Source organism: Schistocerca gregaria, chromosome 1, assembly GCF_023897955.1.
Source record: "Schistocerca gregaria isolate iqSchGreg1 chromosome 1, iqSchGreg1.2, whole genome shotgun sequence".
Taxonomy (NCBI): domain Eukaryota; kingdom Metazoa; phylum Arthropoda; class Insecta; order Orthoptera; family Acrididae; genus Schistocerca; species Schistocerca gregaria.
Window position 1 is genome coordinate 969,676,919 of NC_064920.1, and position 23,154 is coordinate 969,700,072.

The 23,154-nt window shown below is 42.7% G+C and overlaps 1 protein-coding gene and 1 non-coding gene across 2 annotated transcripts in view; one reads left to right on the forward strand and one right to left on the reverse strand.

Moving 5' to 3' along the window:
- The window catches only part of LOC126276649 (probable glycoprotein hormone G-protein coupled receptor), a 1,482,411-nt gene that overhangs the window by 446,141 nt on the left and 1,013,116 nt on the right, over nucleotides 1-23,154 (forward strand). The window lies entirely within an intron of this gene.
- Nucleotides 19,090-19,162, reverse strand: Trnaa-cgc (transfer RNA alanine (anticodon CGC)). The gene has a single exon. It is a non-coding gene; the product is annotated as a tRNA-Ala (tRNA).

Here is a 23,154-nt window from a genome sequence, read left to right on the forward strand (position 1 = left end):
TCATCAATTCTCTCATTGTTTTCCTCCAACTGGTCATTGGAGCACAGATTATAATTTATGTATGACTACTTAGAGAATGAACGAACTGAAAGAATGCGATCAGTCATTCACGATTGTCACAGTGAAGGAGAATTTTATCATGCCTCCCTCTCATCATATTGGTCTCAAGCTACTCAAGATTGCGTAAAACATAGCATCATAATGATGAAACATTTCGAACAATTTGAATTTTCCAGTATCGTCAAATATTTTGAAGACATGTTGCACAAGAATCAATATCTGCCAAACCCATACAGCCCCTCAGAACTTATTCACATTTGCTTAATCAAATTGACTGAACATTTACGACTTATTATTTTGACAGGGCGTTGCAAAGACGACATCGAAGCTTTTCGGGGACTGTTACAAGAATTGAAAATTGACACTGACAATCGCAAGACGCGAAAACAGGAACACAACAATTACAAGTCACATCCGTCACAAATCAGCGATGACAGAAATAATAACTGGACACGACAAGGCTATTCTCACAACACAAATCGTGACCAACACACACACCACCCGTATGACAACCGTTAACAGAGTAGTAATAATTACAGGGAAAGATCACCTCTCCATGACTATGACAGAGGCACTCAGAGAAACAGATAATATGGGAACCAAAATAAATACTGTCAAGGGAGACAGAATAACGTCAGATGCAACGGTCCACCACACAGTTACGACTCAGGTAGAAGTTCTCCACCACGTGACCGACAAGAAAGAAATTACAGAAACTTCCGACATGACGACAGACGATATAATCTTAAGAACAGACCAGAATTTAATCAGAACTGGCGGGATTCAAGCAGGGCAGGGCCCTCTCGACAAAGTGAATGTGTAGACGTTAGATCTCCAAATCCCAGTAACAACGCGCGACAACAACGGTAACAGATAATGACTCGCACCGCAGGCAGCCACATGCGCCGGCTGGCTCAGAGAAAAATAACATAGACGCTAACGTTGAGAAAAATTTGTGCAATTTTTACCGATGTATACCACATGATAATTGCGTTGAAGCTGAAGCTCTGCGTACTAATAAAAGGTTTAGATCTCATTTCACATGTAAAACCATTTATTGAGAGATAATCTGCTTTTTAACTTAGTCTTTGCCATAAACTTTTTCACTTCACATTAATAGTACGCTTTGTTACACTTAGAAACTGTTAACATGCAACTATATTTTAAAGTTAACTATCCAGTCAAGAACCTAGGGAACTTATTTAGACAGTAATTGCGAATGCATTTTTGTAGTGAACAGATGACACAGTGTTATTGTGTGTACATTCTTCCCTGTTCCTTGCATGATTACGTAACTTACATACTTACAACATATACCGGTACTGCTAATGAGAAATAATGCAACATTCTGGTTTACTTGAAAATAAATTCTGGATTTAAAGTACTTTCTGAGAGATGCCAGATGACACACTGGTTAATTTATTTGACAGATACACAATTATATCACGACGCTACTAATGAGTGACACAATTTATATTATTGCTTTTTCGCTGTATTTGTTTCATATCTGCCCAGTTTTTCTGGATTCTTCTGGAAAGTAAAACGTGTTTTAGTAGTAACTTTTGTGGTATAGCTACAATGAGACAGCCTTTTCCATAGCACAACAGTACATTACAGTATAGTACTTTCCTGATGACGGTAATGTGCGTTATAACTACGATATCTATACGCATAGCATTTCACTTTTGTTTATTACGAGGTAAGCACATTGACTTCTACAGAACGTTGCCTATGGACGACTATAATTACGACATTTGGCACATTTTTTACCCTTAAGTAATGACAGAGATTATCTTACAACGAGGTGCACAGTTTAGCGGCACAGTTCACGAATTTGAGTGACTAATTTTGTCATGTTAACAGAATCTCCCGTCGGTTCTTTGTAGAACAAGATTATAATAAATGAAAAGCACCAGTTTGCATTTTTTCTACATCATTTCTTTTATTGCTACCCGGTTTTCGGCTTACAAGGCCACCTTCAGACGTTTACTGACTACTATCACCAAAGAAGTTACAATGTTTGCAAACAACATTGGAAGAGAAGTAACATGTCTAGACTGAAATAGAAACATACAGTAAGTAACATCTTTGAGAGTGTGGTGGTAATGCAATGAAAAAGTAAAAACTGAACAGTATATAAATAACAATGGGGCAAACAGGAAAAATGGTTCAAGTGGCTCTGACCACTATGGGACTTAACTTCTAAGGTCAACAGTCCCCTAGAACTTAGAACTACTTAAACCTAACTAACCTAAGGACATCACAAACATCCATGCCCGAGGCAGGATTCGAACCTGCGACCTTAGCGGTCGCGCGGTTTCAGACTGTAGCGCCTAGAACCGCTCGGCCACCGCTGCCAACGAGAAAACAGAAAAACCTTTAACTCAAAATAGGAATAGCATGCCTACATAAGTTTCTATTAATAAACAAAACTAATAAAATAAAATTAGTACTACACAAGGCTACATCAGGAGGTATGAAACATACACAAACCAATTAAAAGAAGAGAAAATTATCAATGAAACTACAGTATACATAAGGAACTTAAGTAGTCTCAATAACGTAAACAGAAATAAATAAATGCTGCAAAATGGAGGTTTTTGAGGAAACCTACAGTGAAAGTAATCTTTGAGAGTGTGGGGGTACTGCATTTTAACATTAACATTATAATCGAAACAGTGGCTGTGTAACAGTTTGCATTAAATAAATGAACAAAGTAAAATATGAACAATATTTGATGAGACAACTACAAGGGGTGTTAAAAATGGACAGTAATACCAGTACCAATTAAAAGAAAAAACCTTAACTATTGAAACTACAGTTTATATTGAATACAAAGACAACTTCAAGAAAACAAAAGAACTTAATGTATACAGGAAAATGGGAATATGTCTCAAGAGAGATGATTATATGAAGTTTAGGAGAGAGGATGTGTTGAGCTGTGTCTGGTCATTTAGGATTAGATGTGGACTGTCAGCAAGATGTTTGTTAATTTTCAGGGCTTCCAGAAGGTTGAGTTTATGGCCTTTGTTTGCTAGGTGAAGTACATGGGACACTGGCTGGTGTGTGTGACCCTTACTCAGTACATGCTCAGCAAATGCAGAGTCTAAATTCTGCAACCCCCAGCTGCTTTCATGGTCAACCAGCCTAGTTGCTATGTCTCTACCTGACTGACCAATGTAAAGGTAGATACATAGCTCGATGATACTGTCAGCAACTTCACTGTGTTCGGTCCTTGTAAAGTCATGCAATAGATTTTGACATTTTTCTGAGCAGTGTGAAATGTACAGGTTCCCTCCTTCACGAGGGATGGATTTTGTTGTTGCCGTCATTAGTAGCCTGGTAAATATTTCGTAGTTTGCCAGGTATGGTGGATAATATCGATGTTTTCCTCCGCGTATTCTTGGTACCGTTCCTAGTTTGCTGTCTTTAGTTTCCAGCGAGAGAGTGGACTGCCTGTAATCGGGGGAGTTAGATAAACTTCGATTATAAGTGGCAAGTGTTCAATTTTTGGAGCCATCTAGCATTCTCCTTCGTGTTTGAAGGATAGTAGCACTTGTTCCAAGAGTAGTGAAGCATCAGCTCGGAGTGGACATAGTATTAAACACTTTGAAGCGGAAAGTTGCCTTCTATTTTGGGCCAATAAGGGAGATGTAGATCATGATAACTGACCAATCTGTCACCACTCTGATCACACTTTGTGTAGCCACATCGCGCATGGTGTGACATTAAGTCCCCAATATGGTCAGAAAAGTCTTTAAACAAAACTGTGTACCGATAAAAAATATTGGGACAAAATTGAGGCACATTTTCCCGAAACTCTTGGCGTTATATAGAAATAAAATGGTGGACTGGTGATAATACGGTGGGCCATCTCGCGGTTGAGGAACACTGCATCATAACCCTCGTACTGCTTAGCGACGTGAGCCACGAAAGAAGGATTGCAGCTGCTGCTAAAGTGAAATCGACGCACGAGGAACTCGTTTCAATCCGTCTCGCATTAATTAATACTTATTACTGAAGATCGGCTTTGTCAGTTGAAAGTGCCATTTTCTGATCTTCAAAAAAATTTTTTGTTATAAATCGTGTTCCATTGTGAGTTTTTCAATCATGCCATGTCGTAATTATGGTGCAAAATATGCAGCACCACCATAATGACTAGATGGCATGAGAGAAAAACTCATAACGGAACACGATTAAAAAAAATTAAAATCACAAGATGACAGTTTCAACGGTCGAAACCGGTCGTGAATAATAAATACCAATTAATGCGATCTTGTCTATATTTTTTTTCAAATTAAATACAGGTCACTCCTTCTCTTTTCTCAATATGGGAAATTTCAGTGAAATAGATACACTATTCTCAATGACAGACCAGGTAGCGTGACTGCATCTTGTCCTTTTCTGGACACTGGCGTGAAAGAAGGTAGCTGTTGGTGAGGAGCTGAGTATACTAACAAATTTCTCGTTGGAATCAAGGTTTACTTGCAGGTGAAAAATAATTTAAGGAATATGTCAGGGGAGTGCAGTAGGTCGCTTGATGTTTACAATATATATATTAATGATCTAGTTAAGAACGTTGGAGTCCCGTGAAGTTATTCGGAAATGGAATCGTTGTTTGTAGGAAAGCTGCAACGACAGAAGTCTGTAGAGAAATACAGCAAAATCTGCAGAGTATCGACTTTTAGTGCGAGGACTGGTAGTTTCCTCTGCAATCCTCGCAATAAATGTCAATCTAAAGTTTTAATCCGCGTAAATAAGCGAAGTGATTCATTACTATTCGACTAGACTGGCAACAAATCACGGTAAAGAGTAAAAAATGGCTCTGAGCACTATGGGACTTAACATCTATGGTCATCAGTCCCCTAGAACGTAGAACTACTTAAACCTAACTAACCTAAGGACAGCACACAACACCACGCCATCACGAGGCAGAGAAAATCCCTGACCCCGCCGGGAATCGAACCCGGGAGGTAAAGAGTAACTATTGTAAAACACCCAGGAGTGGCATTTCAGAACTACGTTAACTGGAATGACTGCAAAAAGGAAATTGTAAGAAATGCAGATGAGAGGCAGATTCCCTCGGAGCCCGCAGCTCATGGTCTACTGCTTGGCGTTACTGCCTCTGGGTCATGGGGTTCCGGGTTCGATTCCCAGCCGGGTTGGGGATTCTCTCTGCCCGGCGACTGGGCATCATCATCGTCATTCGTGACTGTGACTGGACTGAATTGTGAAATGAATAGGACTGTGTACAAAATGGCACTTTGTACGAGCGCTGACGACCGCGCAGTTCAGCACCCAACAAACCAAACTTAATCATCATCAGATTTCCTCGGAGAAACTGAAAGATATGTTATTCATTTTCGAAAGAAGTGGCTTACACAACATTTTTTCGACCGAGTCTCGAGTATTGCTCTGCAGTCTGTGATCCTTTTAAAAGAGACAAAGGAGATCCAAGAAAGAACAGTGCATTTCATTTTGTCACGGGCTATTTACTACAGTGGCAGTCAACCTCTTTTATCTATCGCCCACTTTTGTATCTCTGTTTGTAGTAAAATTTTCTAACTGCCCACCAGCCCACAATAAAGGTGATTTATAAACTTTAACAAATGTGTAAAGCAGAGTTAAAGCAACTTAATACTTATACAATGACTTTTTGTCAAAATTTTATGAAAATCTCATGAAAACCTTCTTAAAACACATGCCGTCCACGGTACACCTTGAAAGCTGTAACGCCCACTAGGAGGCGAAAGGGATCAGGCTGGCCAACACTGATTTAATATGCACGGAAACGTTACAGAGATAACAAACTTCACTGCAGACGTTTCAAGGCCGGCGTTGTGGATCTTGGAGAAGTTTATTGTTAAAATTCAGAGAGACTGCGTTAAAAGAAGAGTCGGAAAAACAAATTATTTCGCCCCAGATACTTCTGGAGAGATATTACGACACAGAATCAGAAAATTGGAGGCCAATCACTCTTCCCACCTTCCACTCGGAAATGAAACACGGAAGGAATAGAGGTACACCATAAGGTAGCTGGCGGAGCGTTGTTGTAGATGTAGAGGAAGTTGGCTGAAGGAAAAAGGTGTCAATGAATATAAAATACGAGAGAAGACGACGACTGATGGAGGCAATTTAACTTTTAGCCTTAACGCTTCGACAGCTCCATATGCACTGAAAGTAGAGTCCTTTAGTGGTGCTAAGGCTGCCTGCGGCCGTTGACATGATTAATTCATGTTAGGCGACTTGCTATGCGCCCAAACTATGCAGGCGGCGGGGGCTCTGCGCTGCTGTCTCTTCGTCAGCTCATCACTTTCGCTCCAAGTGGCTAACACAGTTACAGGGAAGCTGTGACACGTCGGATATTGCGCCTCCTTCGGGCATATGAGCACAGCACGTATGAATTTATTTTCAACTTCCGGTCGGTAACGAGTTGAGAACAGCTGGATCACTTTATTACTGGGAGTTTCAGTACTTTAATTTTGAGCAAAATGCGTAAATACTATTGAAGGTGGGACGCACTCCAACAGACTTAAAGATGATGGGTATTTTTTTACATTAAGTGCGAATAATGCCCAGTTAATTAATTCTGGGTAATTACATTTCTTTGGCAGGTTAATTTTCTGTTTTTTTTAACGATTATTTACTTTATTTAAGGAGCTGGATAACATATCTGCTGCTACATCAATATCATTACTCTGCAATTCACAATTACGTGTCTGGCAGAGGGTTAATCAAACCATCATCAAGCTGTTTCTCTAACGTTCCACTCTCGAATAGTGCGCGGGGAAGACAAACAATCAGATCTATAGAAGTGAACTCTGATTTCTCTTATCTTATTATGATGATCATTTCTCCCTATGTAGATTGGCGTTATCAAAATATTTTCTCATTCGGAGAGGAAAGTTGGTGATAAAAATTTTGTAAGAATATCCTACCGCAACGAGAAATGCCTTTATTTTAACGAGGCCCACCTCAAATCCTGTATTGATGTCCGTGACACTCCCCCCCCCCCTCCCCATTTCACTATAATGCTAAACGTGCTGCCATTCTTTGAACTTTTTCAATATACTACATCTATCGTATCTGATACGGATTCCATATCGCGCAGCAATACTCCAGAAGAGGGTGGAAAAGCGTAGTGTAAGCAGTCTCTTTAGTAGAACTTGTTGCATTTTTTAAGTGTTCTGCCAGTAGGTCACAGTATTTGGTTTGCTTTCTGTGCAACATTATCTATGTGATGGTTTCAGTTTAATTTATTCGTAATTGTAATTCCTAAGTGTTTAGTTGAATTAACAGCCTTTGGATTTGTGTGATTTATCGTTTAACCGACAATTAGATTTCTTTTATTACTCTTTATTCACACTTTTCATTATTTAGAGTCAATTACCAACTTTCACGCCATACACACATCTTGTCTAATTAATTTTGCAATTGTTTTTGATCATCTGATACCTTTGCTACACGGTAAACCACAGCATCATCTAGAAACAATTTACAAGGGCTGCTTAGATTGTCACATAAATCGTTTTTGTAGCGCAGGAACAGTAGAGGATCTGTAACACTTCTCAGGGGAACGGCGGATCCTGTTTAATGCATGACTTTCCGTCAATTACTACGAACTTTGACCTTTCTAGCAGGAAATCACGAATCCAGTAGGGCAAGTGAGATGATAGTCCATGGGCACCCAGGTCGCTTGTGAGAAACGGTGTCAAATGCCTCCTAGAAAACTAAAAGGATGAAACCATTTTGATATCCCATATCGATAGCACTCATTACTTCGAGCGAATAAATAGCTAATTGTGTTTCACAAGAAGGATATTCTCTTAGTCCGTGTTCGGGTTTTGTCAATAAATAGCTTTCGTTGTGGTAATTCATAGACAATTTGTGTTCCAAAACCTACCGCAGACTGAAATCAGTGATATGAGTCCGTAATTTAGCGGATTACTCCTATTTCCTTTCTTGAGTATTAGCGTGACATGTAAAACTTTCCAGTCTTTAGGTATGGATCTTTCTACAAGCGAGCGGTTGATCGCTAAGTCTGGTACTATTGTGTCAGCATACTCTAGAAAGAACATGAGTGGTATGCACTCTGGATCGATGGCCTTGCCTTTATTTAATGGTTTAAGCTGCTTCACTACACCAAAGATGCCTAACAAGTTACAAATGTCAGCAGTTGTAGATTCGAATTCTAGAATATTTACTTCGATTTCTTTGGTGAAGGAATTTCGAAAACTGTGTTCAGTAACCCTGGTTTAGTGGTATTGTCATCAGTAACATTGCCGTGGTTATCGCTCATTGAAGGTATTGATTATGTCTTACCGCTGGTGCAGTTTCACACACTACCAGAGTCTCTTTCGGTTTTCTGTCAGATTTAGAGACTGAGTTCCGTTGTGGAAACTATTAAAAGCATCTCGCATTGAAGTTTTCGCTAAATTTCGAGCTTCTGTAAAACAATGCCAATGTTCGTGTTACGGATCCTCATTAGGCTGTTCGTCGGTAATGTATAAATGTACGAGGAATTCGCAACGCCAGAAACTCCTGTGAAATGCGCCAGGGTCTGCAGAGGCCCGACGCTTCGAGCAGGGCCTGTAGCTTGACCATTAAAGAAAATACACGTAACCTGTTGCGCATTAATGAGAGGAAACGAACATTATTGATTGATTACACGCTTGATCATCTAACCATAGAAACAGTCACAACTATTCAGTACGTAGAAAAAAGTTTTCAGAACAGACTGAGACTGAATGGCGATGTAAAGTTTCAGAAAATGTATATGCCAGACTGTTTACTAAGATTCCTACAGAAGGAGCCCTCTTAGATTATTTTTCTTTGGTGGATTCTTAAATATTAGTCGACAGCATTGAACTCTTACCATGTAGGTTTAATAGGTGCGATAGGAAGAAGGGTAGTGCGTTTCACAATAAATTCGGTTAATGAGGGCGAGACTGTCAAGGAGATGCAAGACCTACTTCAGCTACGGGAACTATGAGAGAGGCGTAATGTATCAATGACAGTTTCACTGATAACCTCGTGTACATTCCAATAAGACTCAAGCAATGTACTACGTACCACATATACAAGGTTTTTATTACTTGGTGTTCGTACATATAGGAATATGTTCCTCACACCAAAACATTACGGAATATCCAAATGTACATGGGTCCGAGAACCCTTCCTTCACGAATTACAAATGGAGTTCCCTGTAGTGAACTCTGATTATGCAAAGCATCTCAAACGTTCATTTTTACTTACATTCTTCTGAGCAAACGGACTTCTCATTTGTTTTTAGTTTGATTGTCTTTTGTGGGGGATATACCCATTTATGATCATCTTATTGGTCCCTGTCTCTTCCCACAACGTCTTAATGGACAACACACATACACACCTGCGGTTTCTCAGAAATGAGGTGCTTCGTTTACTTGGTAATATGCTTATACTGTCACTGAGCGGGCGCGATTTACACATTTTACTCTAAATGCTCATTGGTATCTCGATAATCAGTTACCAAAACGGTGGATTAGTCGAGGGGGATTAATTGCATGGCCTGCCAGATCATCGAATGAAATTTTACCTCGGAGGGACAAAAACAAAAAAGTTCAAATGTGTGTGAAATCTTATGGAGCTTAACTGCTAAGGTCATCAGTCCCTAAGCTGACATACTACTTAACCTAAATTATCCTAAGGACAAACACGCACACCCATGCCCGAGGGAGGACTCGAACCTCCGCCGGGACCAGCCGCACAGTCGGAGGGACATTTAAAATCACTATAGTCAACATATTCGTCTCTTGAGACTCAGTAACTATAAGATGTTTAAGATAATTCTCATTTATTGGTCACTCTCCGTTGCACATTTTTAATTACGTTACACAATTATCACTCAAGGTGATCTTCAGATCTAAGTAGTTGCGTTAGCAACCCGTCTAATCTACTCAGAACCACATATCAAAGTACTACTTCCAGCTGAAAATGTTCGTGAGTGGTCTAGACGTGCAATACAGTTAACAGTGTGCATCTGAGTCTGAACAATAAATGAGAATTATCTTAAACATTTAAAGTTCTTGCTGATTTCAACTCCTACACCTAACGACTATGTTCTGAGGGAGTGTATCTGTTATGTTGGGGGACTTGGTGTACCGATACAGCATACAACATCAAATTAAACGTAGACTCCTTAGCACAAATAAATGTTTTCAGTTGCAATATCTGTTACATAGACGTGGATGCAGCAACTGAAAACAGTGAGAATAATTGTGTGTTTGACCTTGCTTTACCTCATTGCAGTATTAGTGAGTGACCTTACGACGATTGCTCGACTTAAACTATTTGTCTGTGAATACATAAATGCACACTACAGCAGCTTTTGGTTGTTTCATGATGTCATTTTTTAATACGTTGAAGCTATGCAGTATTGTTTCGGAAAACACAGTGCCTGAGAAAAAGAAGTGAAGCAGCTGAATGTGAACTGGTTCATTGACCTGGGATTACTTGTGCAAGCAAGCAATACATGTGATTTGACTTACATCTTACCACACTGATTATAGCCAGACAGTTGTTAAAATTTAGCTAGACTTGGGATAAACAGGTTATTAAGCGACTGCTTGAGGCAAATTCCTCAGTTTTAAATTGTATTAGTTTACAACTTATTTTATACACTTCCAATTTTACAGCAAATTGTTACATTAGGTTATGTCTTTGTGGAATGTTAATTGGAATGATTTTAGTACCAAATAACTTACTGAATGTCACTTCATCTTGTAGCTGGTAGTGTTATTTACTTGAATTTTAACTTCATCGTTTGAAGAATGGACATGGTAGATGTTCTATAAAACAGCGCTTTTTCAGTGCTACTTACCTCTCAGTACTCCGTTGCTTACCCTAACTTGATCCAGGGGCCAAACCATGGGGAAAGTAATTCTTGAGGACATTTCTCAAGGAGAAAAACAGTGATCTGGCTGAAATACTTTAAAATGGAAAAAAATAGTCTTGACCGTAATAAAGTATTTATTTGGAGTGATTATCAGTTTCGGTGAGAATGTTATTATCTTCAGACCATCTATAACTTAATAAAAAATACAGAATAGATTTAGAGGAAAGCCTGATAATGGTAGCAATATATAAAATACGTCACACATAACCAAAATTAAAAGAAGAAATTATACTATGACGGCAGGCGGTGGCGGTGGACGGAACAAGTGTTATGATTGCACGAGCGTCAATCGCTATGAAGAGAAACGTAGTTGTTGCTTAAATACGTGATGTTCCGCCTACCACTTACCAAGTTACGTCAACGATAGCCAGTCAGGCATTTAGGACATAAAACAGTGTTCCATAAGATATACACAGAATATGGTAGCTAGAATGATCTATGTAAAGTGTTTTCTTTTTAATTTATCTCGCTATTTTTACAATGATTTGGCGATAAGCATAATTCTAGCGTATAAGAAAACCTTATAATTTTTTTGGAAACAACTCTGCTACGTACAAACTAAGAAACTTTGTTTTATCATTCTTCTGATAATATGTCATATTTGGCATTTAAGCGCCTTCCATTTCCAGTCTGCCGGCCGGTGTGGCCGTGCGATTCTAGGCGCTTCAGTCTGGAACCGCGTGACCGCTACGGTCGCAGATTCGAATCCTGTCTCCGGCATGGATGTGTGTGATGTCCTTAGGTTAGTTAGGTTTAGGTAGTTCTGAGTTCTAGGGGACTGATGACCACAGATGTTAAGTCCCATAGTGCTCAGAGCCATTTGAACCATTTTTCCATTTCCAGTCTTCAGTTGTTATTGCCCGAGGACATCGAACTCAATTCGCAGAGGAATATAGACAACAACGAAGTACTCCACCTCGAGTCACGCAGTCCGTGGAATACGTATGGGAGCACTTGTGTGGCGTGTTGGTGTTGCTCGGCCACCATTGACCAGACGTTTTCAAATGGTGAGAGATCTGGAAAATGTGCTGGCCAGGGCAGCAGTCGAAAATTTTCTGTATCCAGAAAGACCCGCACAGGACCTGCAACATGCGGTCTTGCATTATCCTGCTGAAATGTAAGGTCGTAACACATCTGAAATGTAACGTCCACTGTTCAAAGTAACGTCAATACGAACAAGAGATGACCGAGACGTAACCAACGGCACCCCATACCATCACGCCGGGCAATAACAAATACACGCTTCCAACTTGCGTTCACAGCGATATCGCCAAACACGGATGCGGCCATCATGATGCTGTAAACAGAACCTGGATTCATCCGAAAAAATGACGTTTTCCCATTTGTGCACCCAGGTTCGTCGTTGAGTTTACCATCGCAGGCGCTCCTGTCTGTGATGCAGCGTCAAGGGTAACCGCAGTCATGGTCTCCCAGATGATAGTCCATGCTGCTGCAAACGTCGTCCAACTGCTCGTGCAGATGGTTGTTGTCTTGCAAACGTCCCCATCTATTGACTCAGGGATCGAGACGTGGCTGCACGATCCGTTACAGCCATGCGGATAAGTTGCCTGTCATTTCGACTGCTAGTGATACGAGGCTTTTGGGATCCCGCACTGCATTCCGTATTACCCTTCTGAACCCACAGATTCCATATTCTGCTAACAGTCATTGGATCTCGACCAACGCGAGCAGCAATGTCGCGATAGGATAAACCGCAATCGTGATAGGATACAATCCGGTCTCTATCAAAGTCGGAAACGTGATGGTACGCATTTCCCCTCCTTACACGAGGCATCACAACAACGTTTCACCAGGCAACGCCAGTCAACTGCTGTTTGTGTATGAAAAATCGGTTGGAAACTTTCCTCATGTCAGCACGTTGTAGGTGTCGCCACCGGCGCCAACGCTGTGTGAATGCTCTGAAAAGCTAATAATTTGCATATCACAGCATCTTCTTCCTGTCGGTTAAATTACCCGTCTGTAGCACGTCATCTCCGTGGTGTCGCAATTTTAATTCTCCTTGAGAAATGTCCTCAAGAATTACTTTCCCCATGGTTTGGCCCCTGGATCAAGTTAGGGTAAGCAACGGAGTACTGAGAGGTAAGTAGCACTGAAAAAGCGCTGTTTTATAGAACATCTACCATGTCCATTCTTCAAACGATGAAGTTAAAATTCAAGTAAATAAAATCTAATGCTTATCATAAAGAAAGGACTGAATGGAAGAATACCATACGATTCAAAACTGAAATTTTAAAGAAAGAATTCCAAAATTATTATTTACGAAGGTTAAAGCCCAGACCATAAATGGACCAAAGATAACATTTATCCAAGAAGAGAATTGTAGCCACATCGAGCTGCAAGTTCGCTGTGACTACAATGTAACTCGGCACTGGAGATGTTAACTTAACTTCTCTCTTGTATTCTGCAACTGAAGTCCGCATGTTAAGCGCTGTTAGATTGTTTTAAACTGACTTGAAGTTTAAAGTTTTACGATGTAGACTGGAAATATTACTCAGAAGTCGGAATACAGTTGCATCATCTTTACCGTTAGACAAATAACGGGATTTTGAGGTATGCGACAGAAAAGAGAATCGTCTGATTACCGATTTGTGATATGACATAGCCTTCGTGATACTTAACAGTCACGAGCATCAAAGGACACAGAAATAGACTGATCGCAGACGTAAACTCGATTATTAGACTGGAGTAGGCTACAACAAAACGCATTCACGAAGAAATTACAAATTCGAAGTGTTGTCAGAAGTCGACGTCTAGGACAGAATTACTGATGTTAACATATGCAATTCCCTGAATGACATATCGGTGTGTGTGCTCTCAGCGTAGTAATTACGAAAGACAATAAATCTTAATTCCAACTTTAATTCTTCGTGTCGCCTACATCATTTAATGGACATTTAAAGGGTATTTGTGGAACTGACTGAATCTTCGGATAAAATAAGTGCTAAGTGAATTAGTGATAACTTGACACCAAAATTACGATGCATTCTGAACATTGCTCAAGGGTATGTTATCTCTGGAGTTATGTCGTGCAGTTGTTGAATACACGACGTATCGACGCCTTGACGACGGAATAATAATTAGCAACTTACTATCCTCGCAAAATTCATAATGTGGCCTCGACTTGGGTGATGGAATGATGATTCAATACACTATTTATTAACGTTTGAATAACCATTCTCAAACCGGGCATGAGGACTATAGTCAGCGAGTTCGTGTAAACTGAAGGGTCTGTCGAGAACACGCAAGGAACTTTTGGTTATTTCAGGTCAATGGAGGTATCGCGTTATCGAGTGGTGCATTCGCTGCATTTATAAGTGAAGAAGATCGACAGTCAAAGAAAACAATTTCTTTCATTACAAGTAAGGGCGGCGCACACGGTCCGCTGTGCTGTTCCATTGCGACAGTGATATCATTTTCGAGATACAGTATCTGAAAATAACCAAATCACGCGAGGGGATTTTTTTTCCTAATAGTTTCAGGTTGGCGTTGTCGTGATCGACGGAAGCCGTTTCACGTCATCTTGACTGGGACATCCATCACCATCGAGCCGAGAGAGAACTGCACCACATCTGGAACTCAGCCATAGATCGACTTTTATTTGTCATACCCTAAATTTGTATATAAATCCTATATCTGGCGTTCTAATGCTTTGGCTAAGTTTCATCTCATTTGACACATACAGCTAGTGATTTTTCTTCGATCTATGAAATGGTATACTGAAATAAATTTTCGTGATAAGTAATTTGACTGTTGTATTTAACAGCTTTTATAAGTATTCCCCAGACGTGACAATGCCATCGTATCCGTCAATTTGGCTCCTTACGTTGTACATCGAGACCCTTCATTGTTCCTACAGCACAGATGTCTAATTCAGTTATTTTAGTATATTATTATGTTAAGAAATGAAAGCGCTCATGTAACTTATAAACACTTTGACGATATGTTACTTTTGTGTGCCACTTGACACGACCCATATCGAAGCGATACTCTGAATTCAATTAGCAGAAAATGGAAATAAGTGAACAGTTCAAAGTGTAGTGTGTATCTGTCAGTAGAAATAGATTCATTCGTCTGGCTAGTAACTAAGAGCATGTGGCACCAGAAATTCAAGAACGGCCTATTGTTCTAGCAATCACATTTTGTGTTGGCTGAGTTCGCAAAGTAAGAGCTAGTATAAGTAAAGGACGCCTGCATAAATCGAGGAATACAAATGGAAGAAACTTGTGAGCGGAGGGGCGCACGCGGATCTGAAAATTGAGCTATTACGCGGACAGAAGCGAGAGGAGAGCCGGAGAATTGCTTGGGGCGTGTCGCTGGAGAAAATAGCCGCAATTTTCAGAGTAAGGAACAGTCAAAGAAATGCTCGAAGGAGCACGAAAGAGATCCGACGGTCACAGGCCCAGCGGCACATCGAGAGAACAAGAGTATCAGAAGTTGGCTCTGAAACCCTGACCACATTTCTCCACATATATACTGTATACCCGGCACTACCTGCGTACAAGGCCAAACGTCAGAAAAAGGCCCATCTTGCGAGAACGGAAAGACTCGACACAAGGATATTAAAGAGTCACCCTTGTGTATGCGGAGTATGGTTTGAAAGAGTAAAGTAATAATCATGATACTAGTACATCTGTTGATGAGTAAACGCTAGACATTAACACAGAGAACTTAGATGGCTACCTAAGTCTGTTACTATCTTTTTATAACAAGCTAAAGTTTATGAAAAGTGTTCGCGTTCGTGTTTTCACAGGAATACTATTAAAGTACTAGCAAATTCCGTGTGGAGTCCTGATTTCTGTGTTGTTCTAAAACGGAACAGAAATGAGAATGTAGTTTTTAATTTTTCCTTGGCGTACGACTCCCAGCACCTTACATCAACGCCCATATCGGTTCTCAGAATGTCATTGTATAGAGCGTAACGTAGAGCACATTGCATATGACTATCATTTTTCTCCTTTCTCGTTCCGTCTGTAAGGTGTCGGCTATCTGCTCAGACTCCTTTAATGAACTCCGCACGGCCCGTGTGCTGTTACCTTCCCACGTATTGATGATCTGGTAGCCTGTAGTGCCTGGCTGTTTGCGAAATTTTCCTCTGTTCAGCAGCGGATGAAATGCATATACTTTTGACTGCGGAGCCAATCATGTAATTTCATTTTGAGTCAACTTGGTCGCAACAGGAAGACACTCTGGACTCGGCTTTGATGTCGCGTGGACAGTCTGGTGCTAATTTTCGGACGGACGATGCTGTTCCACAGTTTCAGTAAGCTGTTTCACATACTTGAGCGAGTAGCTGCAAGCTTTTGGCTTCATGTCAGAATTCCACGAGTATCACTTTCATTTCTAGCAGATTATATTGGTTCTGAGTCATAATTACGTACATTTCGCGGATCTTCCATGAACAAGGTCCCATAGTGTCTGGCGAACTTGTGCGCTGTGCGTCACTGCGCGGCCGACTTCCTCCGTGTATACCTCCGGATTGAGCTGACGTTTGCGGTGGCGCCTCTCATGCACAATGTGATAGACTGATGCCGTTTTGTTGGGGATGCAGTCTTGAACTCGCGCACGGATGTGGACACGTTCTAGTTGCCTTCCCTGACGCGAAGTAGACGAGCTTTGACGCATTGTACGGTTGCGTCGCCAGCTCACGTAACGCTGTATAGTAAAATTCCGATGTTGTCCGTTGCCAGCTCGATCTGTCACGTCCGTAGGCCATCAGTATCTTGTGGAGTGCAGGTTTGACACATCCCAGCCACCACAGCAACGTGGAAGCATACATGAGCAGGCGCCTGAAACAACGACGCCACGTGTCAGTAAATGCTTGCCGACACGCTTCCTCGCGAAGGAAGGTGACGTTCAGCGTCCACGGGCCTCTTCTGCGCTTTGCGAGTTGTCGGGGTAAGGTGACAGTGCAGATATACGCGAGATGATCCATGAAGGCCGTCGGCCAGAGTTCTGCATCACAGGTTGCTGTGCGGAGGGCATGCGAGACGTATATCCGGTCGAGACGACTGGCAGAGTGGCCGATAAAGTGGGGGAGAGATTTGGCAACTTTACTGGCCAGGGTAGGGTTTAGCAAGCGTGACAAGCAGTAGAAGGTTTTATCGCGTTCGGAAGGGCATTATCTTGCTGAACCGTAAGGAGTTGTGCTACATAAACGAAAGTTGGTAAATGTGTTTCTAAATGTAAAAGATCATGTCTATTGAGATTTGGCGCCAGTCGTATAAGAGTGGCGCTAGTAGGCCACTATGAGGAAACGTAAGCATAGGATGGCTTTCCACGAAGGGCAAAAGAACTGGTCGCGGAATATTGTCGACGGAGCGCTGTGCTGTAAGTGTGTCGCGGATGCAACCAAACGCGTCGTGCTATGAAATGAAATGGCACCCCACACCGTCACTCCTTGTTGTCAGGCTATATGGTAGGTGACAGTCAATTTGGTATCCCGCCGTTGTCTGGGACGTCTCCAGACATGTCAGCGCTGACCATCAGCTTCAGTTCGAATCGGGACTTATCACTGAAGACACTTCTACTCCAGTCAATGAGATTGCAGGCCGAAGACGTGTCTGGAGAGTCCCTGGACAGCGGTGGGTTACTCTGACTGTCGCTCACCATACGGTCCAACCGGTAGTGATAGCTTGGGATTCCATGTCATGTCTTATCAGGACTCTTTTGGTTGCCATTTGCGGCACACTTATAGCACAACGGTGTGTCTACGATACTTCAGCCGTGTTTCTTTGCCCCTCAAGCATCCTGGGCTCGCATGTCAGTAAGATAACGCCTGCCCGCATACAGCTTTGTACTTTACAAACCCTACCTTGGCCATCAAGTCGCCGGATCTCTTCGCAATTGAGAACTTTGGGAGCGTTATGGGCAGAGTCCTCCAACCAGCTTGGAATTTTAACGATCTAACTCGGCAGTTGAACAGGTAACGATCTATCAATCAACACCAACCCGAATAACTGCTTGCATAAGGGCTACAGGTGGATCAACGCGTTGTTACACCACTGGCCATTAAAATTGCTACACCAAGAAGAAATGCTGATGATAAACGGGTATTCATTGGACAAATATATTACACTAGAACTGACATGTGCTTACATTTTCACGCAATTTGGGTGCATAGATCCTGAGAAATCAGTACTCATAAAAACCAGTGACTGGCGCTGCAGTCATGGAATGTGCGGCTGGTCCCGGCGGAGGTTCGGGTCCTTCCTCGTGCATGGGTCTGTGTTTTCGTCCTTAGGATAATTTTTTTTTTTTTTTTTTGAACAGTGACTGGCGTATTGTAACGAGTCAGTTGCTCGGTCACCATTCACCAGACGTTTTCAGCTGGTGAGAGATCTGGAGAATGTGCTGGCCAGGGCAGTAGTCGAACATTTTCTGTATCCAGAAAGGCCAGTACAGGACCTGGAACATGCGGTCTTGCATTATCCTGCGGGTCGTAACACATCTGAAATGTAACGTCCACTGTTCAAAGTGCCGTCAATGCGAAAAAGAGGTGATCGAGACGTGTAACCAATGGCACCCCATACCATCACGCCGGGTGATACGTCAGTATGGCAAGACGAATACACGCTTCCAACTTGCGTTCACCAGGATGTCGCCAAACACGGGTGCGACCATCATGATGCTGTGAACAGAACGTGGATTCATCCGAAAAAATGACGTTTTGCCATTTGTGCACACAGGTTCGTCATTGCGTACACCATCGCAGAACCTCCTGTCTGTGATGCAGCGTCAAGGGTAACCACAGCCATGGTCTCCGAGCTGATAGTCCAGGCTGCTGCAAACGTCGTGAACTGTTCGTGCAGATGGTTGTTGTCTTGCAAACGTCCCTATCTGCTGACTCAGGGATGGAGACGTGGCTGCACGATCCGCTACATCCATGCGGATGAGATGCCTGTGGTGGTGGTGGTGGTTAGTGTTTAACGTCCCGTCGACAACGAGGTCATTAGAGACGGAGCGCAAGCTCGGGTTAAGGAAGGATTGGGAAGGAAATCGGCCGTGCCCTTTCAAAGGAACCATCCAGGCATTTGCCTGAAGCGTTTTAGGGAAATCACGGAAAACCTAAATTGGGATGGCCGGAGACGGGATTGAACCGTCGTCCTCCCGAATGCGAGTCCAGTGTGCTAACCACTGCACCACCTCGCTCGGTGAGATGCCTGTCATCTGGACTGCTAATGATATGGAGCCGTTGGAATCCAACACAGCGTTCCGTATTGCCCTCCTGAACCCACAGATTCCATATTCTGCTAACAGTCATTGGATCTCGACCAACGCTGTAGGATAAACCGCAATATCGATAGGCTACAATACGACCTTTATCAAAGTCGGAAACGTGATGATACGCTTTTCTCCTCCTTACACGAGGCATGACAACCACGTTTCACCAGACAACGCCGGTCAACTGCTGTTTGTGAATGAGAAATCGGTTGGAAACTTTCCTCATGCCAGCACGTTGCAGGTGTCGCCATCGACGCCAACCTTGTGTGAATTCTCTGAAAAGCTAATCATTTGCATATCACAGCATCTTCTACCTCTCGGTTAAATTTCGCGTCTATAGCAGGTCATCTTCGTGGTGTACTAATTTTAATTTGTGAAGCTCTTTCTCTTGAATAAAAAATCCATTTTATCTAAAACTGTAATCATTTGTTTGTCGGTGCATGTAAATAACAAGTACGGATTTCCGTCTCATTCGGATAATTCATCCGTGGCGCGCCGTTTCTTCGTCTTGGAGTGTGTTTTGTCTGATGAGCTTAGGCGTAAAATGACGAAATCCGCGACTCGCTTGTTGAAGGAAATGTGCGCTACCTGTGCCATGCCTGCGGAAGTCGAGTTTGAGGTTTGCTCTCGAGATACACGTGACTCCCTCGCCGTCCGGATCGGTGTCGTCTGGAGACGCGGCGGCCCGGTGCCGGAGGCAGCAGCCGGGCCGAGTCGAGGCTGTCCGGCCTGATGAGGTCCAGTGGGCGCTTCCTGTACCAGACAGTCTCCCCCCTCCCCACCAGTCCTCTTCAGGCCGTGGCGGCGCGGGGCACGAGGCGGAACCTTTTCACGTACCGGAAGGGCTCGAATCGGCCTACACAAGGCGACGCCGGACGCGGACGTCTGGCTCGATTTAGGCTGCGTCTAACTCGCCGCCTCCTCCTCCGTCCTACCAGCTTCCTCTGCTTCTGTGTTTGCGGAATCACTGTAAGTGCGGTTGCTTGTCCATCCACAATTCTATTCAGGGTGACTCAAAAGAACGAGAAATTTTGGAATTAAGATTAATGGATGAACTCAATTACTTTACATTTATTTATTTATGTCAACGTATACTACAGAGTATACCATTACTGAATATCACACGAGTTTTGATTTATGGAATGTCACATCCGACAGATGAGCTCCTTGTTGACGCACACGTTCCTGCAGCCTGATAGGAAGCTTATGTGTGGTTCGACCTAACATTTCAAGAGGAATCCTGGAAATTTCCTCTCGTAACCTTGCTTTATGTTCTTGGGCGGTAACAGGTTGAGTGCGGTAAACCGCTCTCTTAACGTGGCGCCCCACAAGAAAAAAGTCACACGCGGTCAGGTCAGTTGTTCTTGAGGATCATGAAGTACCACCGTGCCTTGAAGTGACACGGCTACCGAACAATTGTCGCACAGCTCCCTTTGATATCCGTGCCGTATGTGCCGTTATTCTGTCGTATTGAAACAGTTGACAGGAAAATAGGGAAATCATGCGGAACAAATGTTTACAAAAAATGTTCAAATGTGTGTGAAATCTTATGGAACTTAACTGCTAAGGTCATCAGTCCCTAAGCTTACACATTACTTAACCTAATTTATCCTAAAGACAAACAGACACACCCATGCCCGAGGGAGGCCTCGAACCTCCGCCGGGATAATGTTTACATCATGGCAAGATATCGAACAGACGTTAAAGTGGTTGCGCACCCATCATTATCTTCAAGAAAGTAGAAAACTATAACACGACTCATGACATGGTACACCATATAATAACCTCACTGCTGTAGACCTCGTGTATTTGACATGTTGACATGGATTTTGCTGGGACGAATAGCGAAAATTTTGTATAGTGACAGAGCCGGTGAGGTTAAAATGAACTTCTTCGACATCCAAAGGTTGTTAATCAAATACTCGACATCGTGCACTTTTGTCAACATGCGTCCAGCATATGTAAAGCATTCTCGGTATTCCTGCCGCGTCAGTTCTGGATAAAACCGGGAGCTTTATATTGTTGCCATCTTTTGTTATCTACAGTTCTCTCGCCGTTTGACTGGGAGTGGGTCGATATGACGACGGTTGCTCATCAAAGGGCTCATCTTAGCAATAAATCGGCTAGACAAGTAGAGAAATTTGAGCGTCTTGCAGCTACGCAAAGCTCAGAGTCATCGTACGAAACACCACGCATTCTGTCCCATGCCTCCACGTGCTGGGATTCTGTTATTAAGGAGGCTGCTGAAATAAGAATGAGCCAAAAGAACTTTAACTGTGATAGCGGATACCATCTGAGCTGTGCATGGAAACGAGCGCTTGATGCAGACAAGCAGCAGAGACATTCCTTCCAAGGTTTACGTTCCAACGGAAGCGGTGGCGCCACCGACGCACACAGTGACACCGGCTGCGACAGCAGTACGTAATCGCTGACCAATCAGAAGCTATAAGAAGGCTACCACAGCAGCAGTGAAGACAGTCAGCTCCTGACGATGACGATGGAGGTAATCGTCCAAAGCTCGAGATTTTATCCAGAACTGACGCGACAAGGATACCGAGAATGTCTTACATATAAGTGCCGTCGCGATAAACTTCGGTCCCATGCGTTCAGCATATAGTTTACGCATTAGCAGATCGTTAGGTTCAAGCTGCTGCAATGATCTGCAGCTTAAACGGATGGAATTTTAAATCCACTTTCCGTATTCGCTGAACACTCAAACGAGTCAACTGTAGAGATTCTGCATGGATTCTAACAGAGCTCTATGGGCTTCTTGTGAAAGCAGTTCGCACAGCTTCGATATTATCTCCGGTGCGAGGGGTTCGGGGTATCCCTGCAGATTGCTTCTTCAATGCAGAACAAATTGCTTCAAATTTGCGGCTTAGGTGTTGATTGCATGGGCTGAGGGAACACTACCATACTGTCTTCTGTTGAGTTGACGCCAAAATTCTCGACGCACGGTCTCCACACTTCCTTCCTTGTAATAGGCTTTTACCACAAAGGAACGCTGTATATCGTTTCATTGCTCCATGCTTACTGTTTACTAAATGGAAAGACAGTGCGAGCTGCTTCCTACACGTTATTCGGCGCAACTGACGTCGTAACTTTGCCACAACACGTCCTAAAAATTAGCAATCTTTTCAGTCATTCTGAACATGCTCCGCAGATCGCATTTGTTAGTGGGACTTCATAATGAAAAAAATTTTCGGATCAGCTGAAAAGTGCGATTTATTTAAAATTTATTATGCCGGCACAGTATTGCCCCTCATATCCACATGCAGCACAGCAGTACAGAAGACAAGTTAAACCATTCAGTTGTATAAACAGTATTTAAATTGGTCATCAGGTTGAAGTATCTTGTTAGGGAATATTTACTTGCCTTTTAATACCTATAGTGGCTAAGTGGAAATTCGTTTGACATCAATGTCAGCCTCTGAGAAATCTCGTGCCTAACAAATATGCAATACCGAAAAAAAAAATACAACACCCTCTAGGACAGTGCTCAGTGGCACCAAGGTATAGTGTGCATAGTTGTGGAAAGGGGGGGGGGGCGGGGTTACAGCGCTCAAGAGCCCTGTCTGTACACCCTCTACTTTGACACTGCAAGCGGACACGGTGCCCAGTTTAGAGGTGAACAGTTTTTGAAACATTCATTCTGGGAAGCAACCATGCCCCGTTGAATTCCCGTTCATCAGCGCCAGCCATTTGAACGGGGTTGCATTGTGGGCCTACATGAAGTTGGATTCATGTACCTACGGAGTGCTGCATATATTTGGCACAGGGTAGGGGAGGTGTGTCGCTGCTTTCAACGGTGGTCTTTGGAACATTGCCACACCTGCAGACCAGGTTTGGACGTCCGCGCAGTGCAGATGCAACTCAGGATAGACGCATTGTGCTAGCATTGGTGACCAACCGAACATCAT